Source organism: Hemicordylus capensis, chromosome 1, assembly GCF_027244095.1.
Source record: "Hemicordylus capensis ecotype Gifberg chromosome 1, rHemCap1.1.pri, whole genome shotgun sequence".
In the NCBI taxonomy this organism is placed as follows: domain Eukaryota; kingdom Metazoa; phylum Chordata; class Lepidosauria; order Squamata; family Cordylidae; genus Hemicordylus; species Hemicordylus capensis.
This window is the reverse complement of record NC_069657.1, coordinates 204549609-204568609: the sequence shown is the minus strand read 5'-3', so window position 1 is coordinate 204568609 and position 19001 is coordinate 204549609. Positions and strand designations below refer to the sequence as shown.

At 44.3% G+C, this 19001-nt stretch overlaps 1 protein-coding gene and 1 long non-coding RNA gene across 10 annotated transcripts in view; one reads left to right on the top strand and one right to left on the bottom strand.

Moving 5' to 3' along the window:
* PPP1R1C (protein phosphatase 1 regulatory inhibitor subunit 1C) overlaps positions 1-19001 on the bottom strand; it is a 75658-nt gene that overhangs the window by 27473 nt on the left and 29184 nt on the right. The window lies entirely within an intron of this gene.
* Positions 13196-19001, top strand: part of LOC128333907 (uncharacterized) — a 53942-nt gene continuing 48136 nt past the window's right edge. The window contains exon 1 of the long non-coding RNA XR_008311114.1: positions 13196-13254. This is a non-coding gene — a long non-coding RNA (uncharacterized LOC128333907). The remainder of the gene's footprint in view (positions 13255-19001) is intronic.

Genomic DNA, 19001 nt, shown 5'->3' with positions numbered 1-19001 from the left:
GGTTTCAAGGGGCGCAGAGTGCACGTGAAGCGCCCCCTCTTTTTTGTGCCCCAGAGTTGAAAACAGGCAGGAGAAAAGTAAAGAAAAACCAATGGGTTGGAATAGGCTGCCAGGAATTAACCCCTTTGAGGGACCCCAGTTCTGTCAGTTGCTGCGGCAGGAGGAGGCAGAGGCCAGAATTCCTTTCGTCCTGGAAAAAAGAATAGAGGAATAAAACAAGGACTCCTAGGCTAATGAGGAAGAGGGCATTAAAAAGACTAAATATGGTGGAATGGAATTTGGGGGCCGTGGTCCTTTGCTTTGCTACCTTAATATGTGTGTGCATGTGTATTATGTGTGTTGGGAGAATTTCGATAAGAACATCAAAGATATGTTCTGTCTGGTGGTGTTTGGTTGCCAGACAGGTGCTTCTTGGACGCTCACAGGCAGGGCATGAAAACCACAGCTCTACTACTATACCTGGTGTTCAGATATACTACCTTTCTACATGGAGGTTCCCCTAAACTACTGTGGTTAAGAACTGCTGTCGCTAGGCCTCTCTGTCTCCCTGAATTCTCCTAACCTCATTTTAAACCCATCTAAAACCAAGTGTCAAATCTTGTGGCAGTGAATTTTGTAAGATAATTGCAGGTTGTAAGAAGCATTACTTTTATACTGGCGGCGTAGAAATATCAACCCCCTTAAGGACTGATTGATCCGGGTGTTTTTAGCATGCAGGGTTTAAAAATCTGTTTGGGCTGGAATCCATCTGCAAAACAGATGTAAAACCTCCATTGCCCAAAATGTACACTCAGTGTATCTTTTGCACTAAGCATATTCATACATGACACACAACGTTCATGAGAGAGGCTCAGCACATTACAGGTGTAAACAGAAGGAGTTGCAGATGTCTTCCAGTCTCACCAATTGCATGCTCTGATCTAGTGCTATTTGCATGGAAAATGTGTATTGCGTGTTTTTACAGCTTTATGTGATTGCTATTGTACTGATGGGGGGGGGCGCAATTTCAGTGCTTGCCCTGGGCGCCGTTTTCCCTAGTTACGCCTCTGGGGGATGGGGCTGCTCTGGGAAGAGCACCTGCCTGCTTGCATGAAGAAGGTTCCAAGTTCCCTCTCTGCATATCCAAGATGGGGCTGCGAAAGACTCCTGCCTACAACCTTGGAGAAACTGCTGGGTAGACAATACTGAGCTAGATGGACCAGTGGTCTGACTTGGTATAAGGCAGCTTCCTATGTTCCTATGAGCTTAAGTGTATATCAAACATTACGATCTTAATATCTACAGCTGGAGTTGGACTGACATCAGGATTCAAGTGAGGAAAAAGTCTTGAATTTTAAACCCCACATTATGAAGAACAGCAAATTCTTGATGTTTAACCTTCCAACACACCTGTGCTGGAGACCTGAGTGTGCTTCAGGGTATACACAGATGCAATGCACGGCATGCAATGTTGATTTCAAATGAAATGAATGTAGTAGCCTTTCCAGGCAGGGAAACTCTTTGCTCTGGCCTTGACAAAAGTTTTCTTTGGATCTAGGAGTAAGCCCAAACATCTAGGAGTCAGACAATGGACACTTGACAAAATCACCAGACTTAGTGACAGACATTTGTGAAGGGAAAGTGCAAGGACTTCTCTTCATTCCCTTTACAAGCAACATTCTTAGAACAGAAACAATGTTCAGTTTCAGTTTCTAGGTGCCATGGCTCCCTGGCACCTGGATTTGTCAAGCCCTGTCCTTGCTTACATAGGAACATCCACACCCAATAAGAAAATGCTGGGCTAGAGGGCTGGCTTTTTATCATTCTTTTAAGCAGTCAAAATCAGCACATGCAGGGGCGTAACTAGAATAGTGCAAGGGGAGACAGTTGTCTGGGGGCCCACTGCCTTGGGGGCCCCCCAGAGGCAAGTCACATGACTGACTCCCCCAGCCACTCACCCGCCTGGGCTTCCTTCAGTTGTATGCATCTTCCCAAATTGATGTGAGTCTTAAGACCTGGAGCTACCAGAACAGCATGTCTTTTCTCTAATACCATTAAATGACTTGTATTGTCCACAATTTATAAAACCTTTAAAAAAATAATTTAGGATGATGTTCTATTGTGGCGCACGCGCACACACACACACACACACACACACACACACACACACCTATGCTTTTTGTTACCACTGTTCAGCCTCATTTAAGATTTCTTTAATTCATGAGCTGGGCTTCAATGAGGTGGGGGGGATTTTAAAATCTTGTCTCTGGGCCCAAGCTTGCTAAGTCCCTGAGCCCATGATTGACAAAACAGTTATTGGCCAATCTAGGGGATCATGGCATTCTGTTTCTCTACCACTGGACAAGTGACTTTTCACTCATGTATCCCATGTTTCTGGACCTCTTCAGGAATGAGGCCTCTTCATGTGGCTTGAAGTTCAAACTCTTTTTCATTTAGTTTCTGTGAAAGCATCTTCCTATATTTCTATCATCTGGCAAAAGTTTTAGTTTTCCACTCAACACATGAGGCATTTCCAGTGCAACCCATTTGTTGGCTTCCCTGATTCACTGGCAAGAATCAAGTCTATTTTAATCCATTGTCTGCAAATACAGCTCTTGACTGTGTACAAGAAGAAGTCAATTCAGAATTAGGAGTTATATTTGCATGTGTCCATAGTCTTTCAAATGCTTTGCATAGAAGAGCTTAATGTTTTGTTTTCTGAAGAACAAACAATAGATTCTGTTGACTCTTGCAGAAATGCTTCACTTTGATTTCAAAATGACCCTTAGACTAGAGTAGTCCTCTGTTTCTGAATAAATTTCTCTGGCAGAAATTTCTTAGTCAATACTGCTGTTTGCACAATAACAGTGCAAATTGACTAGGACTGAATATCTGTCATTAGCAAAACTATTTTTTTTTAAGCAAACAGGGTTTTAAAAGTAAAATGTAGGACTGTCAACAGATAAAAAAGCTTTTAGTTAATCATTCACTTTTTAACCAATGCATCAATCACTTTTAATTAAAACATTTAAAAATGATATAGGGCATACGCACAATTGATTATGTATCTGCAACGGCTTTTGCTCAGGGATTATCGGAGTTGTTATCAACATCTGGGAATCCCTGTTAGAGGAAACACTGGTAGCAAAAGTGTGAGGACATTCCATGCTATGCACAGAGCCTGCCTGCCTTTGCAAGCCACATCAGAGGGGTATAAAGTGCTGCGGAAGCAGTGAGCAAGTCTGTGGCTTAATCAGGCAGTTCCCTGCACAGTGGATGAGCCACTTTGTCCTCCCATTTGCCCGTACTTGGAGCCTTTTCTAGCTTCCAATATCTATCTACCTACCTACCTACCTACCTACCTACCTACCTACCTACCACAATTATATAGGGCCCATCCAAACAGCTCTGGGCAGTATTTAGCGAATACAATTCTAGCAGTTCCTTCTAAAATGCAAGGGCACACATGTTTCTCCCCAACCCAGCATGCCACCTCCCTGCTGCCTAATTATGTAATCTGATCCACCTTCTAAATACACACTTTAAATGCTACTTTCATGTACACACACAAACTGAAAAACTGTAAGGAGCAATAAATAAAAGTCCATGGGCGGAGAAGAATTCCAGCCCATAATAAAAGTTCCCAATGCAGCTTTTACTATGGACTGGAATTAATCTCTCCACCCATGGACTTTTATTTCTTGCTCCTTTCCATTTCTAAATTAGTTAACAGTCATGTTACTACAACAATTACTCTGTCTCTTAACTAAAAGGATATAAGCATATCAATTGCCATACACTTCTACATAGGCAGTAGGGGGGAAATTATAATATAACAATGAGTATTATTTTAATGGGGCTGGGCAGAATGTAGACTGGGATCCAAAGCAATTGTAGACTCTGGCACTGAGGCTAACAGCAGGACTCCAGGGGCAGGCAGAGGGCAGAGTTCATAACTGTGCATTCTGCTCCTCCCAAGCATCCCACAGTTCATTTTAGCCAGAGTATCCTGGCCTTCTGCACATTGCCACCTCTTTCTCAGCCACAGGGATCTAAGAAGTGCCTTCTAGCAGCCACGTTGACCAAATACAGAGTTTACTTGGCTATCTTGTCTCCACATATGCATTCCAACACAACTTTGAATGTCACCTATACCAGTTCCAAGAGGTTTCACTATAGGTCGGGGTGGGCAGATGTGGCCCTCAAGGTGTTACTGAACTACAACTCCCATCATCCCCAGCCATGTGGCTGGAGATAATGGGAGTTGTAGTTCAACAACAGCTGGAGGGCAATTTTTGCCCACTCCTGCAATAGATGCTGAAGGCCATCTATTGAGTAGACAAACTATGGCACTATGCAGATGTTCATCTGGGTACTATGCAGATGTTCATCTAGGGTGAGTGGGGTTACACCCACTCGCAGCTGCTGGTCCTGTCCCTACACCAGATATATGTTCAGCTGAAGGTCTGAAATAACTTATGCTCTATCTGCATGATTGCAGACTGTTGAATAGGGTTCTTCGCATGCGGGGTGGGGGTGGACCCTACTCACATATGTTTTAATGTGCGTCAGCTTTCAGATTTAAGGCGGAATGTATGCATTGAAGGGGGTGGGGTGTTTTTGGTTAATCCATTCCTTGATCCAGGCCAGCTTTTGAATGAAGCTTTAGTTACTTGTATTCCAGTCTGGGAGTAGAGGCGGGGCTAACAAACAGCCAGCAGCAAGAGCACTGAAAAGCAGTCTGCACTACATAATATCTATTTCATTAAACTGTTAATATTCCTGATAATTCCAGTCCACTTGCATAGCACAACTCTTTCCCTTGGATTCTACATGGAGGTGGGACTAGTGGCTGCAAGTAAGTGCAATCCTGCTATTTAAAAAAAAACACCTCCTAAAATATTCTGCAAATATAAGGAAATATGTGGATGCACACTCAGATAAACATCTGAACAGTGCCTAGGACTTTGGCACTGACACAATCAGTTCTCTGCAGTTCATCTGAGCCAAAGACCATGGAAGCAGGTTTCTGTGGATGTGTGTGTTATTCTTAGCTAGACTGGGCTGTTATATATGCATATTTTCCCTAGTCTGATTAGGAACATAGGACGCTGCCATATACTGAGTCAGACCATTGGTCTATCTAGCTCAGTATTGTCTTCACAGACTGGCAGTGGCTTCTCCAAGGTCCCAGGCAGGAATCTCTCTCAGCCCTATCTTGGAGATGCCAGGGAGGGAACTTGGAACCTAGATGCTCTTCCCAGAGCGGTTCCATCCCCTAAGGGGAATATCTTACAGTGCTCACACTTCTGGTCTCCCATTCACATGCAACCAGGGCAGACCCTGCTTAGCTAAGGGGGCAGGTCATGCTTGCTACCACAAGACCAGCTCTCCTGTCAGATTCACCAGTCAGGGGACCATGAGCTTAGCCCGGGACAGAGATTTGGAATACTATTGATTGACTGTTCTGAGGTGAAGAACTGGATTCACATCTACCTTCCCTTTCCTCCCTGTCAAATAGCTGATTGTCAGTATTCAGAATCTCTAATGGGGGCTCTGTGCAAGCAAGTTGCTACAGCATAAAGGCAGCTTGAAGACTGCATTCTTGCCTTGAGCAAAAAAACATCCTAAAATATTCTGCAACTATAAGGAAATGTGTGGATTTAAGCAAACTAATCCCTCTCCTCTTGACAGCATTTCATATTTGTGCAACTCCTGCTGTCATTCTATAGATTTATTGCTCTACCTCTTGATAAGAAGCACTCAGATGACAATAGAAACAGTCTCGGAGCTTATCAGTCCCTGACATGGAGTAATAAAGCAGGGGGACTATTGTAATAGGAAACCATCTGTATTGAAAATGATGTGTAAATAATTCCCTGGAATTGAGGAAGGTTGTTTCTATGGTGCTGCTTTGTAAAGAGTGATGCAATCCAAGAAAGGAGACAAGGTTCAGTTATAAAATTATTGAGTGGATTTCCAGATCGCTCCATTTACAAGTGCACTCTGACACACCCAGAGCCCATTGAAAGCAATCTGTTGGTAAGAAAATACAATACCACAGCCCATATTAGAGACTGATGCCGGAGCTGGAAACATTTGAGATGCAAATATCATCTGCTTGAACTGAGGCAGTCATTTAGCCTGATACAATGGTCTACTTCAAGCCTATGAGGCAACAGGGCAGGAGAGTTGGTCTTGCAGTAGTGAGTATGAATTAGCTCCTTTGCTAAGTGTGGTCTGCCCTGGTTTGCATTTGGGTGCATTTGGGCTACATTAGAGCACTCTCTGTTGTAAGATATTCCCCTTAGACAGGCCTGCTCAAATTTGGCCCCCCAGATTTGGCCCCCCTTTTGGACTACAACTCCCATAATCCGCAGCCACAGTGGCCGATAGCCAGGGAATATGGGGATTGTAGGCCAACATCTGTGGGAGGGCCGAAGCTGAGCAGCCCTGCCTTAGGGGATGGAATTGTAGCTCTGTCATAGAGCATCTGCTTGCATGCAGAAGCAAGGACGGCTCCAGAGGGGATGCAAGGGCCTCCTCAGACAAGAAGTTCACTCCCCGCCCCGCCCCGTCCTTTGCTCCTCATTTCTGCTTAATCTAATTTGTAGGACACAGCTTTCCCACCCTAAATTTACTTTGCCCCTTCTGTGCCCCCCTCAATTTTTTTTCTGGTGCTAAAGTAAAGTGTGCCGTCAAGTCAATGTTAACTCCTGGCGCCCACAGAGCCCTGTGGTTTTCTTTGGTAGAATACAGGAGGGGTTTACCATTGCCTCCTCCCACGCAGTATGAGATGATGCCTTTCAGCATCTTCCGATATTGCTGCTGCCCAATATAGGTGTTTGCCATAGTCTGCCATAGTTTTGCCATAGTTTGCCATAGTTTACCAACCAGTGGGGATTCAAACCGGTAACCTCTGGCTTGCTAATCAAGTCATTTCCCCGCTGCGCCATTAAATAAACAGGAAATGAAGTGACCATCATTTGACCAGATATGTATGAAATAGGTACTTTACGTAGCTTCAAGATTCAGAGCCAAAGGTGGCTTGATAGGAGGCACCATTCCCTGTAGTATTCACACACACTTGTTTGTTTAGAACTTTAGTACCATACACATTTGTCATAACACAATGGTACCTGGAGCTGTTTAAAAGATGCATGCTGTCCGGAGCTGTCCTCAGTTGTAAGGGTGATTCATGTTTTAGAATTAATAAATAATACTTTGTTTTGCATAGATCTACAGAAGTTGTCAATTTGCCCCAATCCTAGGTTGCAAGGTGGGACCATTAAAATGTCCCATTATAATATGGCCCCATGTACGGTAAAGCAAAGTATGCTGTCAAGTCGATTTCAACTCCTGGTGCCCACAGAGCTGTGGTTTTCTTTGGCAGAATACAGGAGGGGTTTACCATTGCCTCCTCCCACACAGTAGGAGATGATGCCTTTCAGCATCTTCTTATATCGCTGCTGCCATCGATATAGTACCAGAGGGGATTCGAACCAGCAGCCTTCTGCTTGTTAGTCAAGCATTTCCCTGCTGTGCCACTTAAGGTGATTGTACTCAGTGTTCATTGTTCAAAAAGAAAATGGTGTAAAATCATCCACATCACCAAATTTGGACTTATTTCTCTCCCCCCTTTCTTTGCCCCTGAGTTACCTGGACAAGCAGAGGTACTGTTAGTTAGAACAAATTCTCCAACATGCCTTGGCAAGAAGCAGGAAACAGGAGGTTTCTTATCTGCAGGATTAGGAACTGCTTCCACTTATTTCCTACATTCCATGGTACAATAAGATGGGGAGGCAGGCAGATCACCCACTGGAATAATTTGAGCTCATTGGCTTGGGGAGAGGAGAGGCAGGAGTCAGAGTCAAAGAAGATGCCTCAGCTTGGTGGGAAGGGGTGAGGAGTAAAGAAAGGAGTGGCTCTGTGAAGCAGGTATTACTTGTCAAGGTTTTTCCTACAACGTATATCTCCATGTATTATCCATATTATGGACAGGTTGGAATTAAAGGGGGGAATCATAATATAATTAGAAAATTATAGTATATATGTATTTGAACTATTTCTACCCCACTTTTTATCAATCCAATGACTATCCAGACATTGTCTCCCCTCCTCCCAATCAATGCATGTCCAGATCATCAGGTGTCACAAACAGAAAGCTGGCATATTACAGTGTGCCTGCAGATCAAGAGTGACACAACCAAGTATGCAAAAGCCACATGTTGACATCATTCATACAATCAAAAACGCTGTTCTACCCAGGTTTGGGAGCTGTATGTGCTCCTGATTTTCATTTGTGTGGAAGCAAGGTAGGAGGAAAACCTGGGTAGAAGTGAATGTGTGGAAGCAAGGAAGGAGGAAAACCTGGATTGCTTTTCCGCCTATTTTGCATCCACACAATCACTTCTACCCAGGTTTTCCTTTTACCTGGAAACATGTTAACTAGTGACTGAAAACTCATGCCATTTCCATGGGGTTTTTTTCAGGTTGGTGGCATCATGGAATAACATGCACAACAGCTGATCTTATCTTCTGTAAAAACTAGTAAAGATGAGGAAATTATATGGTGCATACATTCCAGCTAATGTGCACATTACTTCTGTTTCCACAATCAATAAACTAGCCACTGCCTAATTAAACTGAACAAAAATGAATCAGCTAGGAGAGGAAAGGGAAGAACAAAAAACAAAGAATGAATACTGAGGTGAAGCTTTGACAGGATGTGTGAGAAACAAACCCCACCTTACTCTAAATCAACATTTCCGAACTTCTAGCTACTGTCTGTTTCCAAATTGAAGGCTCCAACACAATACTCTTGACCAATTAACTCTATTCTTACTACAACTTTAAGGAAAATGTTTAAATATTCTTCACTGGTACAGTATCTAATCTAATCCAGTCCAGTCCAATCCATGCTGATACCCCTTCCTGCTGCTCTTGGTAGTTGCAAAAATCTCATGCCAGATTTCCTGTTTTTTCATTCACATGGGGAAGGACAGGGAAAGTTGAGCTGCGCAACCATTTTACTGATTAATGTGGGATGGGCAGCTGTTTGCACTGGGCCAACACTAGTAGTAATGGACCACAGATGTTTATATAAGAAGGTTCCTTTGATTCTCAACAAAGTGTGGTGGGGAGGGCGAAGTCCAATGGGTGGCTTGTGAATTCTGGAGTTTCTAGGGCTGTAGTTGGGGTGCATGTGTGCTATTTTGCACTATGTGTTGTATATTCTTTGCACACATTGCTCACGCTGCTTAAACACATCTGTGCATGTGTTTGTACCTCTGCATGCTTTGGGACGCACCAGTGAATAGGTAGTGCCATCCCCACCTCATTTCATATCTACCAAATTGCTAACGGTATTAGTACTACCTAGTACTCTGCAGGCAAGAAAATGCTTCTGCATATAAGCAGACTGAATTTCTGACTAAACAAGACAAAGACTCACCCATCTCTCTGCAGAGATTGTATCTACCAACATACAGAGTAGCATCCCTAGACTGCTGCTCTAAATGAGTAGAATAATCCCTCCTTTTACCATGCTTTAAAGCAAACCACAGCTCAACTACAAGTTGAAAAGTTGTGAGGTCTTCATGCCAATGGTACTGTGTGTCAGAGCAACTGCTTCTGACTTCCAGCATCCTTCCAGAATAGGAGAGAGGCCTACTCCAATGGTGGTGCCAGCGTGGTGTAGTGGTTAGAGTGCTGGACTAGGACCGGGGAGACCCAAGTTCAAATCCCCATTCAGCCATGTTACTTGCTGGGTGACTCTGGGCCAGTCACTTCTCTCTCACCCTAACCTACTTCACAGGGTGGTTGTGAGGATGAACTTAAATATGTAGTACACTGCTCTAGGCTCCTTGGAGGAAGAGCAGGATATAAATGTTAATAAATAAATATATTTTTTAAAAAAACTCCAAGCCTGGCAGCCAGAGCCTGCTACTATTCACACCCTAGCCCATGTGGAGTACTACACTTCCCTCACGGGGAGGTGGTAAATTCAGAATTCCAAGCACCCCATTGGCTCACCGCACCCCACCCCCACAGAAACCAAGGGTTGCAATCAGATGTAACTGCTAATGGCTAGGGCATACGTGTAGATCACTTCAGCTCGAATCACTTGATATGTAAAAGTATGCAGTGTACACGGTGACAAATTCTACCAGGAAGCTCCACATGTGTGATTTGAAGCCCCGCCCCTGCACTCTGCATGAGGACAGTGTTTGATTTGGAGAGAAATTCTCCTCATGATTCAGAAAGCTGAGGCTTCAGAGTGCCGAATCACAGGGAGAATCTGTGTCCAAGTAAGGTTTGTCTTATCAGAGTGGAGGAAAGGAGCTTCCAAACTGCATCAACATGGGGTGAGGCTTCCCAGTAGCAGCTGACATACCATGCATACTGGTATAGCACAGTAACACTGCCTGCATTGCACAAAAACAAAAAGTGCACAAACGACATAAAAGAGTAAGCCCATTGGAGATCATGGGCTTACCCTTGTGTAACACTGTTCATGCAATGTGTATCACGCACGCAACTTGTGGGCATGCAATGTTACTGGGTTGACATACCCACTTTTTGCAACCATCTGCTTTATGCAGTCCCATAATGTCTGAGTTGGGATTTCATGTTCCATCATTCATTGCTTAATGATTTGTAACTGAGTGTGTTGATCAAATTGATTCAGTTGAAGCGTTGTGTTTGAGATGATGTGGAGTGTTGCAATTGTTCTGTCTGTGGTATTTGATCTGTGGTGGCTCATTTGCACATGCAAGTGAACATTTGATCCTGCTTTCATCAAGTGATGTACATGCACATGTGAGCAACCCTTAGGTCAAAGCTTATTTTATTTATTTATTTAACGTATTTTAATACCACCCAAAACTTATGTCTCTGGGGAGTTTATGATTATTATTTACATTTTATATCCCGCTCTTCCTCCAAGGAGCCCAGAGCAGTATACTACATACTTAAGTTTCTCCTCACAACAACCTTGTGAAGTAGGTTAGGCTGAGAGAGAAGTGACTGGCCCAGAGTCACCCAGCAAGTTTCATGGCTGAATGGGGATTTGAACTCGGGTTTCCCCGGTCCTAGTCCAGCTCTCTAACCACTACACCACGCTGGCTCTCAACAATGATGTCATCCATCTCTCATAAGCCCTATCTCTACAGTCGCTATGCACGTGCAAACTGTGTGTGTGGTCGGGGGGGCTGCAAAACTAGCTTGTCCACATGTTGAGATGGTACCAAGGTCAGGTGAGTGCACATAAATCAGGGCAGGGCTTGCTGCCACGATGCTGCTTCTCCCTTACACGTCTTCATTTCATGTGTGATATTCACATGAACAGGGTGAAAGTGAATCAGAAGAACAAGTCTGCATTTTCAGACACATGCTTTGCTTCAGTGTAAGATCCAGCATCATGTAATGTAATCAAATAGTTTAGCGTTGCTATGATCAATGATAAGCCTTTGGTTTAGCTTCCCTAACTAATTAATAGGATAATACGTATATGTCGTTCATATTATATCTGTGTAACAGAGAAAAGCCAGCTGCATAGTCTTATTTAAAACTATGTACAATCAGTAGTTGTTAATGACTGTTTTTACTGATTTATGGCTTTGTCAGAAGATTTTATAACTAAATCAAAAGCACAACTTTAAACAGAAAGCAGCTGTTCTTGGTTTTGCTAGCTACCAGCGCTCTGAGCCAAGAGAATGATGTAGCATGCCTTACACCAAGCAAGAACTCCCACTGTTGATGTGTCATATAGAAAAGAGAGCGAGGCTACATTTTAATCGGCGCCTGACTGCGGTGTAAAGGATCATTTAGAAAGAGCTATCCTAGTGCATTGTACCAATGTTCTCTATGGCTGTGGCTGACCGTGGTCCATACTGGGACAGGATTTCTTCCTGGATTACTCTAAATTCACCCAGATTATCCACTGTACTCTGGCTTGATGCGACTTCAGTTCCACATACTGTTCCTACAAAGGATCTCAGAAAGTTACATTTACATCTATAATTCCTATATCCTACCATCCATATCTCTCTCTCTCTCTCTCTCTCTCTCTCTCTCTCTCTCACACACACACACACACACACACACACACACCTATCTTAAAACTTCTTGCAGGAAAATCTTCTGAAGCTTGTTTTTAAGATTGCCATATTGTGAGTTGGTTTACTTTAAAAATGTCAGCATGCACAGATTAGTCATAACCCCCTCGTGCCGAATGTGGCAATGCTTCTCCAGCATCTGTTATTGATATAACTTGGTTCAGCCAAGAAACATTCCTATCAATGGAAAGAGCACTGCAGGGAAAACCAAGGGAATATCCAGAAACCACCTGCTGTAATTCAGAAAGTTTAACTGAGGAGTTTCTTGGAATCACCTCAGGTGCTATGATTCCTCTCTATTCCTTTGTGGCCTTTTGACTACTAAGAAATATTTCCTGGTCCTGATGGAGTGGGGGAGGAGGCGCTGCGGCTGCTATTTACAACCAACCAACAAGAGATAACCAACAACAATTGCAAAGCACATATTTAATATCTTCACTAGTTTGGCCCTGATTTTCATTTATTCAAAGGATCATCAAAGCTCTCTTCCAAAGCATGGATAGTGTGTTTGCATTCCAATCTAGAATTGGGCATAACCTACCAAAATGCATGTATTATACTGGCACAGTAGTGCCAATATAGTTAAGATGGAGAGTAGTTTCAACATCTCACCATTATGAGCCCTGAACATTTTATTGCTTATAAAATCAAAACCATTTGTCTAGAGGCGTAACCAGGGTGGGGCAGGCAGGGCACGTGCCCTAGGCACCAGTTGCAGAGGGGCGCCAAATGCCTGCCATGCCCCACCCCAACCCCACCACCACAGTTGATTAAAAAAAAATGTTTTTAATCAGCCTGTCCTCTCTGAGTCCGGGAGGGGGCACCCCCCCCCAGGAGCCTCCAGGGGCACTGACTTTCCCATTAATTTCAGGGAGCGTTTGCTGCCTGAAAACGTCTATTCCTCTTTCTCTCCCTCCCAGAGAGGGCGAGAAAGAGAAAATAGATGCTTCCAGGCAGCAAGCCTGCCCTGAAATGAGACTGAAGAGCTCGCTCTGGCAATTTATAGCTTGAGGCCACACCCCCTTTGCATGTGATGTCATAATGTGACACATGACATGCAAAGGGTGTGTGGCTTAGAGCCCTAAAGAGCCAGAGTGAGCTCTTCAGTTCAGTCTCATTTGGGGGCAGCTGTGTGAAAGCAGCTCTTCAATCCAAGGTGTGTTCTTTAAGTTATTTGGTGAATGGATCATGTTGGCTCACTGTAGCTATTTGATTCTAGTTAGGATAGGTGTGAGTGGGCTGGGAATGTCTTCTGTAAGGAACAGCTCCTTTTGTGAGGATCTAAGATCTCATGCATGATCATAAAACTGCTCAGGATTACCCAGTTAAATTTCAGGCCTTACCTATGGAAATTGGAAATTGCATTAAATTCTATTTAACTTGGTTCTAAGTCAGATTCATTATAAGGAAGGTGTTATGGCACATAACTATTTGATATTCATGCAGTAATGAAGAGTGAAAATAATTGGCTGTATAAGTATGAGTAGCATTTGTCAGGTGCACAACTGACTTGTCCTAAGTCATGAGAATGCAGACTAAGCAGTCCCCTGGCCTGAGATTTTCCAGCATGTGATGGCTACTAGTGAGGGATCATTTTAGATTTAAAGACAGCACCTGTTATGTATTTTTCTGTTCTTCTCATTCTCTTCAACATTTATTCTCAATCCAAGGGAATTAGGCAAAGACCAAACAAAGCCCATAGTAGAAATGTGTTTATTATTAATAAAGTTGCCATCTCTGGCAATTTTTAAAAAACACCTGAAAACCCATCTTTTCACCTAAGCTTTCCCAGCTTTTAAAAATTGTCTGTCTTTAATTTTATGGCTGTTTTTAAATTGTTGCATTGTTTTAACTTTTATATGTGTTTTAATTGTTTTTATGTTAACTGCCCAGATGAAAGTTTGGGCGGTATAGAAGTTAAACAAACAAACAAACAAACAAACAAACCCCTTTCCCCATCCCGCTCAAATCCAATCTTCCTTTCTTGGGTGGGCTTTGCTCTGTGCTCTGTTGTTGGAGGGGGTTAGAGGGGAGGGGAGCAGGCACTTAGCTGTGCTGGCTTGCCCTTCCAACAGCTCATGGGCACATGGATTTGACTGTTGCAGAAGGATAAATGAAATCTCTCTTCCTCTGCTGTTTGCTCTGATTTATTGGAAGGGGAAAGGAGGGGACAGTTTGAATAACATTCCAGAATTGTTCATAAGTGTACCCCTTATGGATTAATTTATTAGTTTCTCTCTCTTCCATGCCCTAACCTTGAGATTCCTCAGCAATAGCCTTGCCTGCTCATTTTGTGTATCTTACTCTTAAGATGGAGTGGGGGTTTTGTTTGTTTTATTGCATGTTGTAGCTGTATGTGCATGTAGGCTGACTTGTGTTTTGGAGGAGGCGCTGAGGCTGTAAGGCCCCACTCTGAATGCAGGTGTGCACACACTGCCTTAATAGTGGTTAGAGTGCTGGACTAGGACCAGGGAGACCCGAGTTCAAATCCCCATTCAGCCATGAGACTTGCTGGGTGACGCTGGGGCAGTGACTTCTCTCTTAGCCTAACCTACTCCACAGGGTAGTTGTGAGGAGAAACTTAAGTATGTACACTGCTCTGGGCTCCTTGGAGGAAGAACGGGATATAAAAAATGTAAATGTTACTGCTTGCTGGCAGATAGCAGCTGGGAGGGGGCAGGGGGTTGCTAATACACAATGCTGGATTTGGAATGCAATGAACATGCTGATCAGCGAGTGTAAGGACTACATCCAGTCTCCAGTACCTCTCTGAATAGCTGATAGGTGTGATTCCTGCTTTCTGATGAAGGCTGTATCTGTGCTGCCTCAGCAATTTGCATCAGTGAAAGCAAGTAAGGTGCAGTTATAATTTTCAGGTAGTGCCATAATTTGTTAATTAAAAGATTAATAAGCTTGACTTTTAGTTTTTGAGCTGATATTATGGTGAAGTTATCTGAAATATGGGTGTCAGATATGGGGGGGGGACAATTTAAGTGCTTACCCTAGGCGCTGTTTTCCCTAGATACGCCTCTGCATTTGTCCAATCTGCCTGACCATTAGCACATATTCACTAGGTAATAATAGACATCTCCCCTGCAAATTTGGTGAAGATCCATTTAAAAGTAGCTTAGATAGAGCAGTTTAAAGTTCTTCTCTTTTGAACAGGGATTTAAAGGGTTGGTGACATTCTTTTGAACTGAAAAAGTGGTATTTAAATGATTTTGTAGTCCATTTGCATAGTTTAAGCCTTTAGACTGCAACCCAGAAAAGTGCCTTTTGTATATCCTTCTGGGACCCAATCGATGGTTATTTCACAATTGGTCCTCAAAGTTGCGTTTTAGGAAGCTGAAAAATGTATCTACTGTTAAAAGAGTCTGTGCAGTAGAACTTTTGAAGCTGCAGTGCCCACAGCATTGCCCACAACCAGTATGGCGGTCAGCTCCCTCCCTATCTGAGCCTTGGGAGCACAGCCCTTGGTTTCCTTCCCTGCCCTCTTCTTTCCTTCCCCCACTGCAACTATCTTTATATATAAAAGCCTTAGGACGCATGTAGCAAATCCCGTGGTACATGGCACATCTTGAGAGAGCTGAGAGAGAATGTTGTCCAGAGGAGAGAGAAAGCATAGAGTAGGGCTGAGCGGCAGACGGAGGAGCAGCTGCTGCCGAGGAAGAGGAGAAGGAGAGTATGCAGTGTGCATCATTTGGCCTTTCTTTCAGGCCAAAGAAAGAAAAAAAGACATTGAGCAGCTGCATCAATCACCCTGCTGAGTCTTCTCGTGAGGAGGGCAGCCTAGCCGGGGCAGAAGAGCACACCAAGGGTCATCCATGCAGGCCAGAAGGGAAGCCCCGGCTCTTCCCATCTCCTTGGAAGGAGACTCGGTGGGCCAATGGAGGCCGGCCTGAGGTGCACTTTCCTGCCCCAGTCCTCATGAGGAGACTGGGCAGGCTGATGCGATGGAGGCTGGTGGTAGTTGCTGACCTAGGCCACAATGCCACTCTGGCTGGGGTGGGGACAACTGACTGGAGGGAGAACTGACTGAGTGTGTGTGTGGGGGGTCTGGCTGAGTGGGGGGAGTGGGGGCGTTTTCGCCGCCTCCGCTGCCATCCCGGATGGCAGGGGGCAGCTTAAAGTGGGGGGGGGGAGGCAGGGCAGGGCACTGGATTTTCTGGGGAGGGGTGAGAGACGGAGAACTAGGGTGCAGATGTTCTGCGCAGGGGCAGCCCGTACCTTTTAATATTGCTCCTTTGACCTAGAAAAGGCGCTGTTCAACTCTGCTCGCCGGTTCCTCCACAGTCGTTGGTTCTTCAAAACCACATGCTTTGTAAGCGGAAGGTGGTGTTGGGGGAGATGCACTCCATTTAGCTAGGCTGCGAAGGGCTCCTCTAGGCTGCAGTGTATATATGTGTGTCGGGGGGGGGGGGGTTACCATCCATTAGGCAATGGGAGACAGTTGTCTCCTGGCCCGCTGCCTCAAAGGGCCCCCCAGAGGCCAGTTACACACACCTATCCCCTGCTACAATGGCACCCGCCCAATTGCAGCCGGCTGCACAATGGCTGGCAGCCTCCTCGGTGCGGTGAGGATGCCGATCGGGGCAGCGGGGGGGGGGGGCTTTCCCTTGCTTTTAAGGCAAGAGCTGAGCTGCTGCACCTGTGTGTCCTCTCTCTTCTGGTTGGGGCAGGTCAGCAGCCACATGCCTGCCTTGTGTGCCTGTAACTGAGCAACAAGGAGGCCCGAGGGAAGCTAGGCAGCAGCAAGGTCAGCCAGCCCAGCCCGGTGGCATTGCAATTCACCCAACAAACAAACAAACTTGAACAAAGGACCTGAGGAGGAGACGAGGAGGAGAGAAGCTCCAGAGCAAGCAGGGTAGGGACTGCTGCTTCAGTGGGCCATTACATCCCCATCTCCACACTCACCGCTTGAGCCGCTCTCCTGCATAGGTCGTTAGTAGCTCTTAGCAAGCAGCTCCAAATTTGCAAGACTCCTCTCCAGAAATGCAGCAGCCTTGGGTGGCAGGAGTGCAGGTTGGGGCCAGGGGTGGAATATGAAGAACCAGAGTGTGGGCTTGCACAGTTCAAGCCTTTGAAATCAGGTTTCCCTCTCCAATTTCTTGCCCCCAGCCGCAGGTGGGCATAATAAGCCGTAATTGACACACACACCCTCAAATTCTCCTTTACACCTCAGCCCTGACCAATCTATTTTCACAGTGCTTCTTCTTGGCTGAAAACAAATGCCTTCTGGATCATGTTACAGCCTTCCACTCAGGCCGCAGAAGAATGCATTAGCTTTTGCATGCTTATTGTTTGTCAGTTAGAGACACAGGAGGCCAGACTGGCAGGGAAGTTCCTTGTTGTCCCAAAGTGAAGACAAGACAACTCTTTCTGTTTGTTTTAAAATCTTATTTAAATTTTGTAGCCATTACTTTTCAGCTCTTTCCAGTATGAAACATACTTTTTTGCTTTAAAAATCCATTCATTGATTGTTCATTGGTGCAGAACGCTGCATGCTTTCGTTATTGAGAAAATGGGAACTTTTTTGGTTGGTGAGTGCCAACATCTGTTGTCCTGTTGTGCATTTGAAAGGTGGGGAAATGCCTTACAAATGCAAAATGGGACAATACATGCTCTGCCTTGAGTGGAAATTCAAGGCAGAGCTGAAAGATTCCTGCAAAAAGGAGTCTTGCCAATTGAAAGCCCAATCCTGCACAGTGTGCGTGCACACAGAAGTAAATCATATTGAATGGGCATAGTTGCAACCAAAGAAGCTTCATATACTGTACTTAAAAGCAGAACCAGTTTTAAGTTCAGCTGTGTTAGCTGTTGTATTAGTAACTTGTACCTGTAGTTGGGCTGGTTAGCAGAGACATGGGGCCAGGAGAAGGAGAGGAAGGCAGTGAGGGGCCCATTTTAAAATCTAGTGTCCGGGCCCATTCCAACCTTGGTATGCCCCTCTGTGTGTTTGTGATTGGCTACTGTGTGTGTGTGTGTGTGTGTGAGAGAGAGAGAGAGAATGACTACAGTGTGTGTGTCTGCATGCGCACGCATGCATGCTAATTCACCAAACCAGATCTTCCTTTTAAGAAAATTTAGTAATAAAAAAACTTCTGATTTAAGATGAGTTGAGATGGGCTTCCATTTTCACTCATGCTCTAAAAACCATGGAAATAACAGGTTAACATTCCCATTTTAACTTCTGCACCATAGAAGCTGTAAACACTTTGTACAGTTTTGTATATCATGCTGGCTTTAGAAATGAGGCTCCATGCACCCATACCTTGCTAGTATTTTGCCTGGTATCAGCCAGGACAAGATTCCAGGACTGAAACAGCCTATTGAACCTATCACAGTTTATTTTAGGACTGCAGGTAAATAGGAGGCCTTTTGGGATAGTACTGTGCCTTGTACAGATACATCAGGCAGAAATTCATCAGGGGCATCTCAAAGGAGTGATTAGGGAAACTGCTCCTGTTAAATGTCTGCCTGGATGCATCCTTCCCCAGCCCAGTGTCTAACTAAAAGACCAAAACAAAGTGTGGGTGCATGGAGCCTCATTTCTAAAGCCATCATCATATTCCAGACTGTACAAAGTCTTTACAGCTTGCTTATTTATTTATTTGATTTCTATACCACCCTTCCAAAAATGGCTCAGGGCAGTTTACACAGAGAAATAATAAATAAATAAGATGGATCGGAATATATGGTGTGGAAGTTAAGATGGGCACCTTAACTTGCAATTTCCATTCTGTTTAGAGCACGAGTGAAAATGTAAAGCATCTTAACTCTCATCTTAAACCAAAGGTTTTTGGATTTAATCTGTTTATATTTAGTGCAAGCTCTGTGATCAAATCTCTGTCTGTCTTAATTGGCTCCAGTAGTTCCAAATCTCTTCTGGGTTATTGTGGCTGA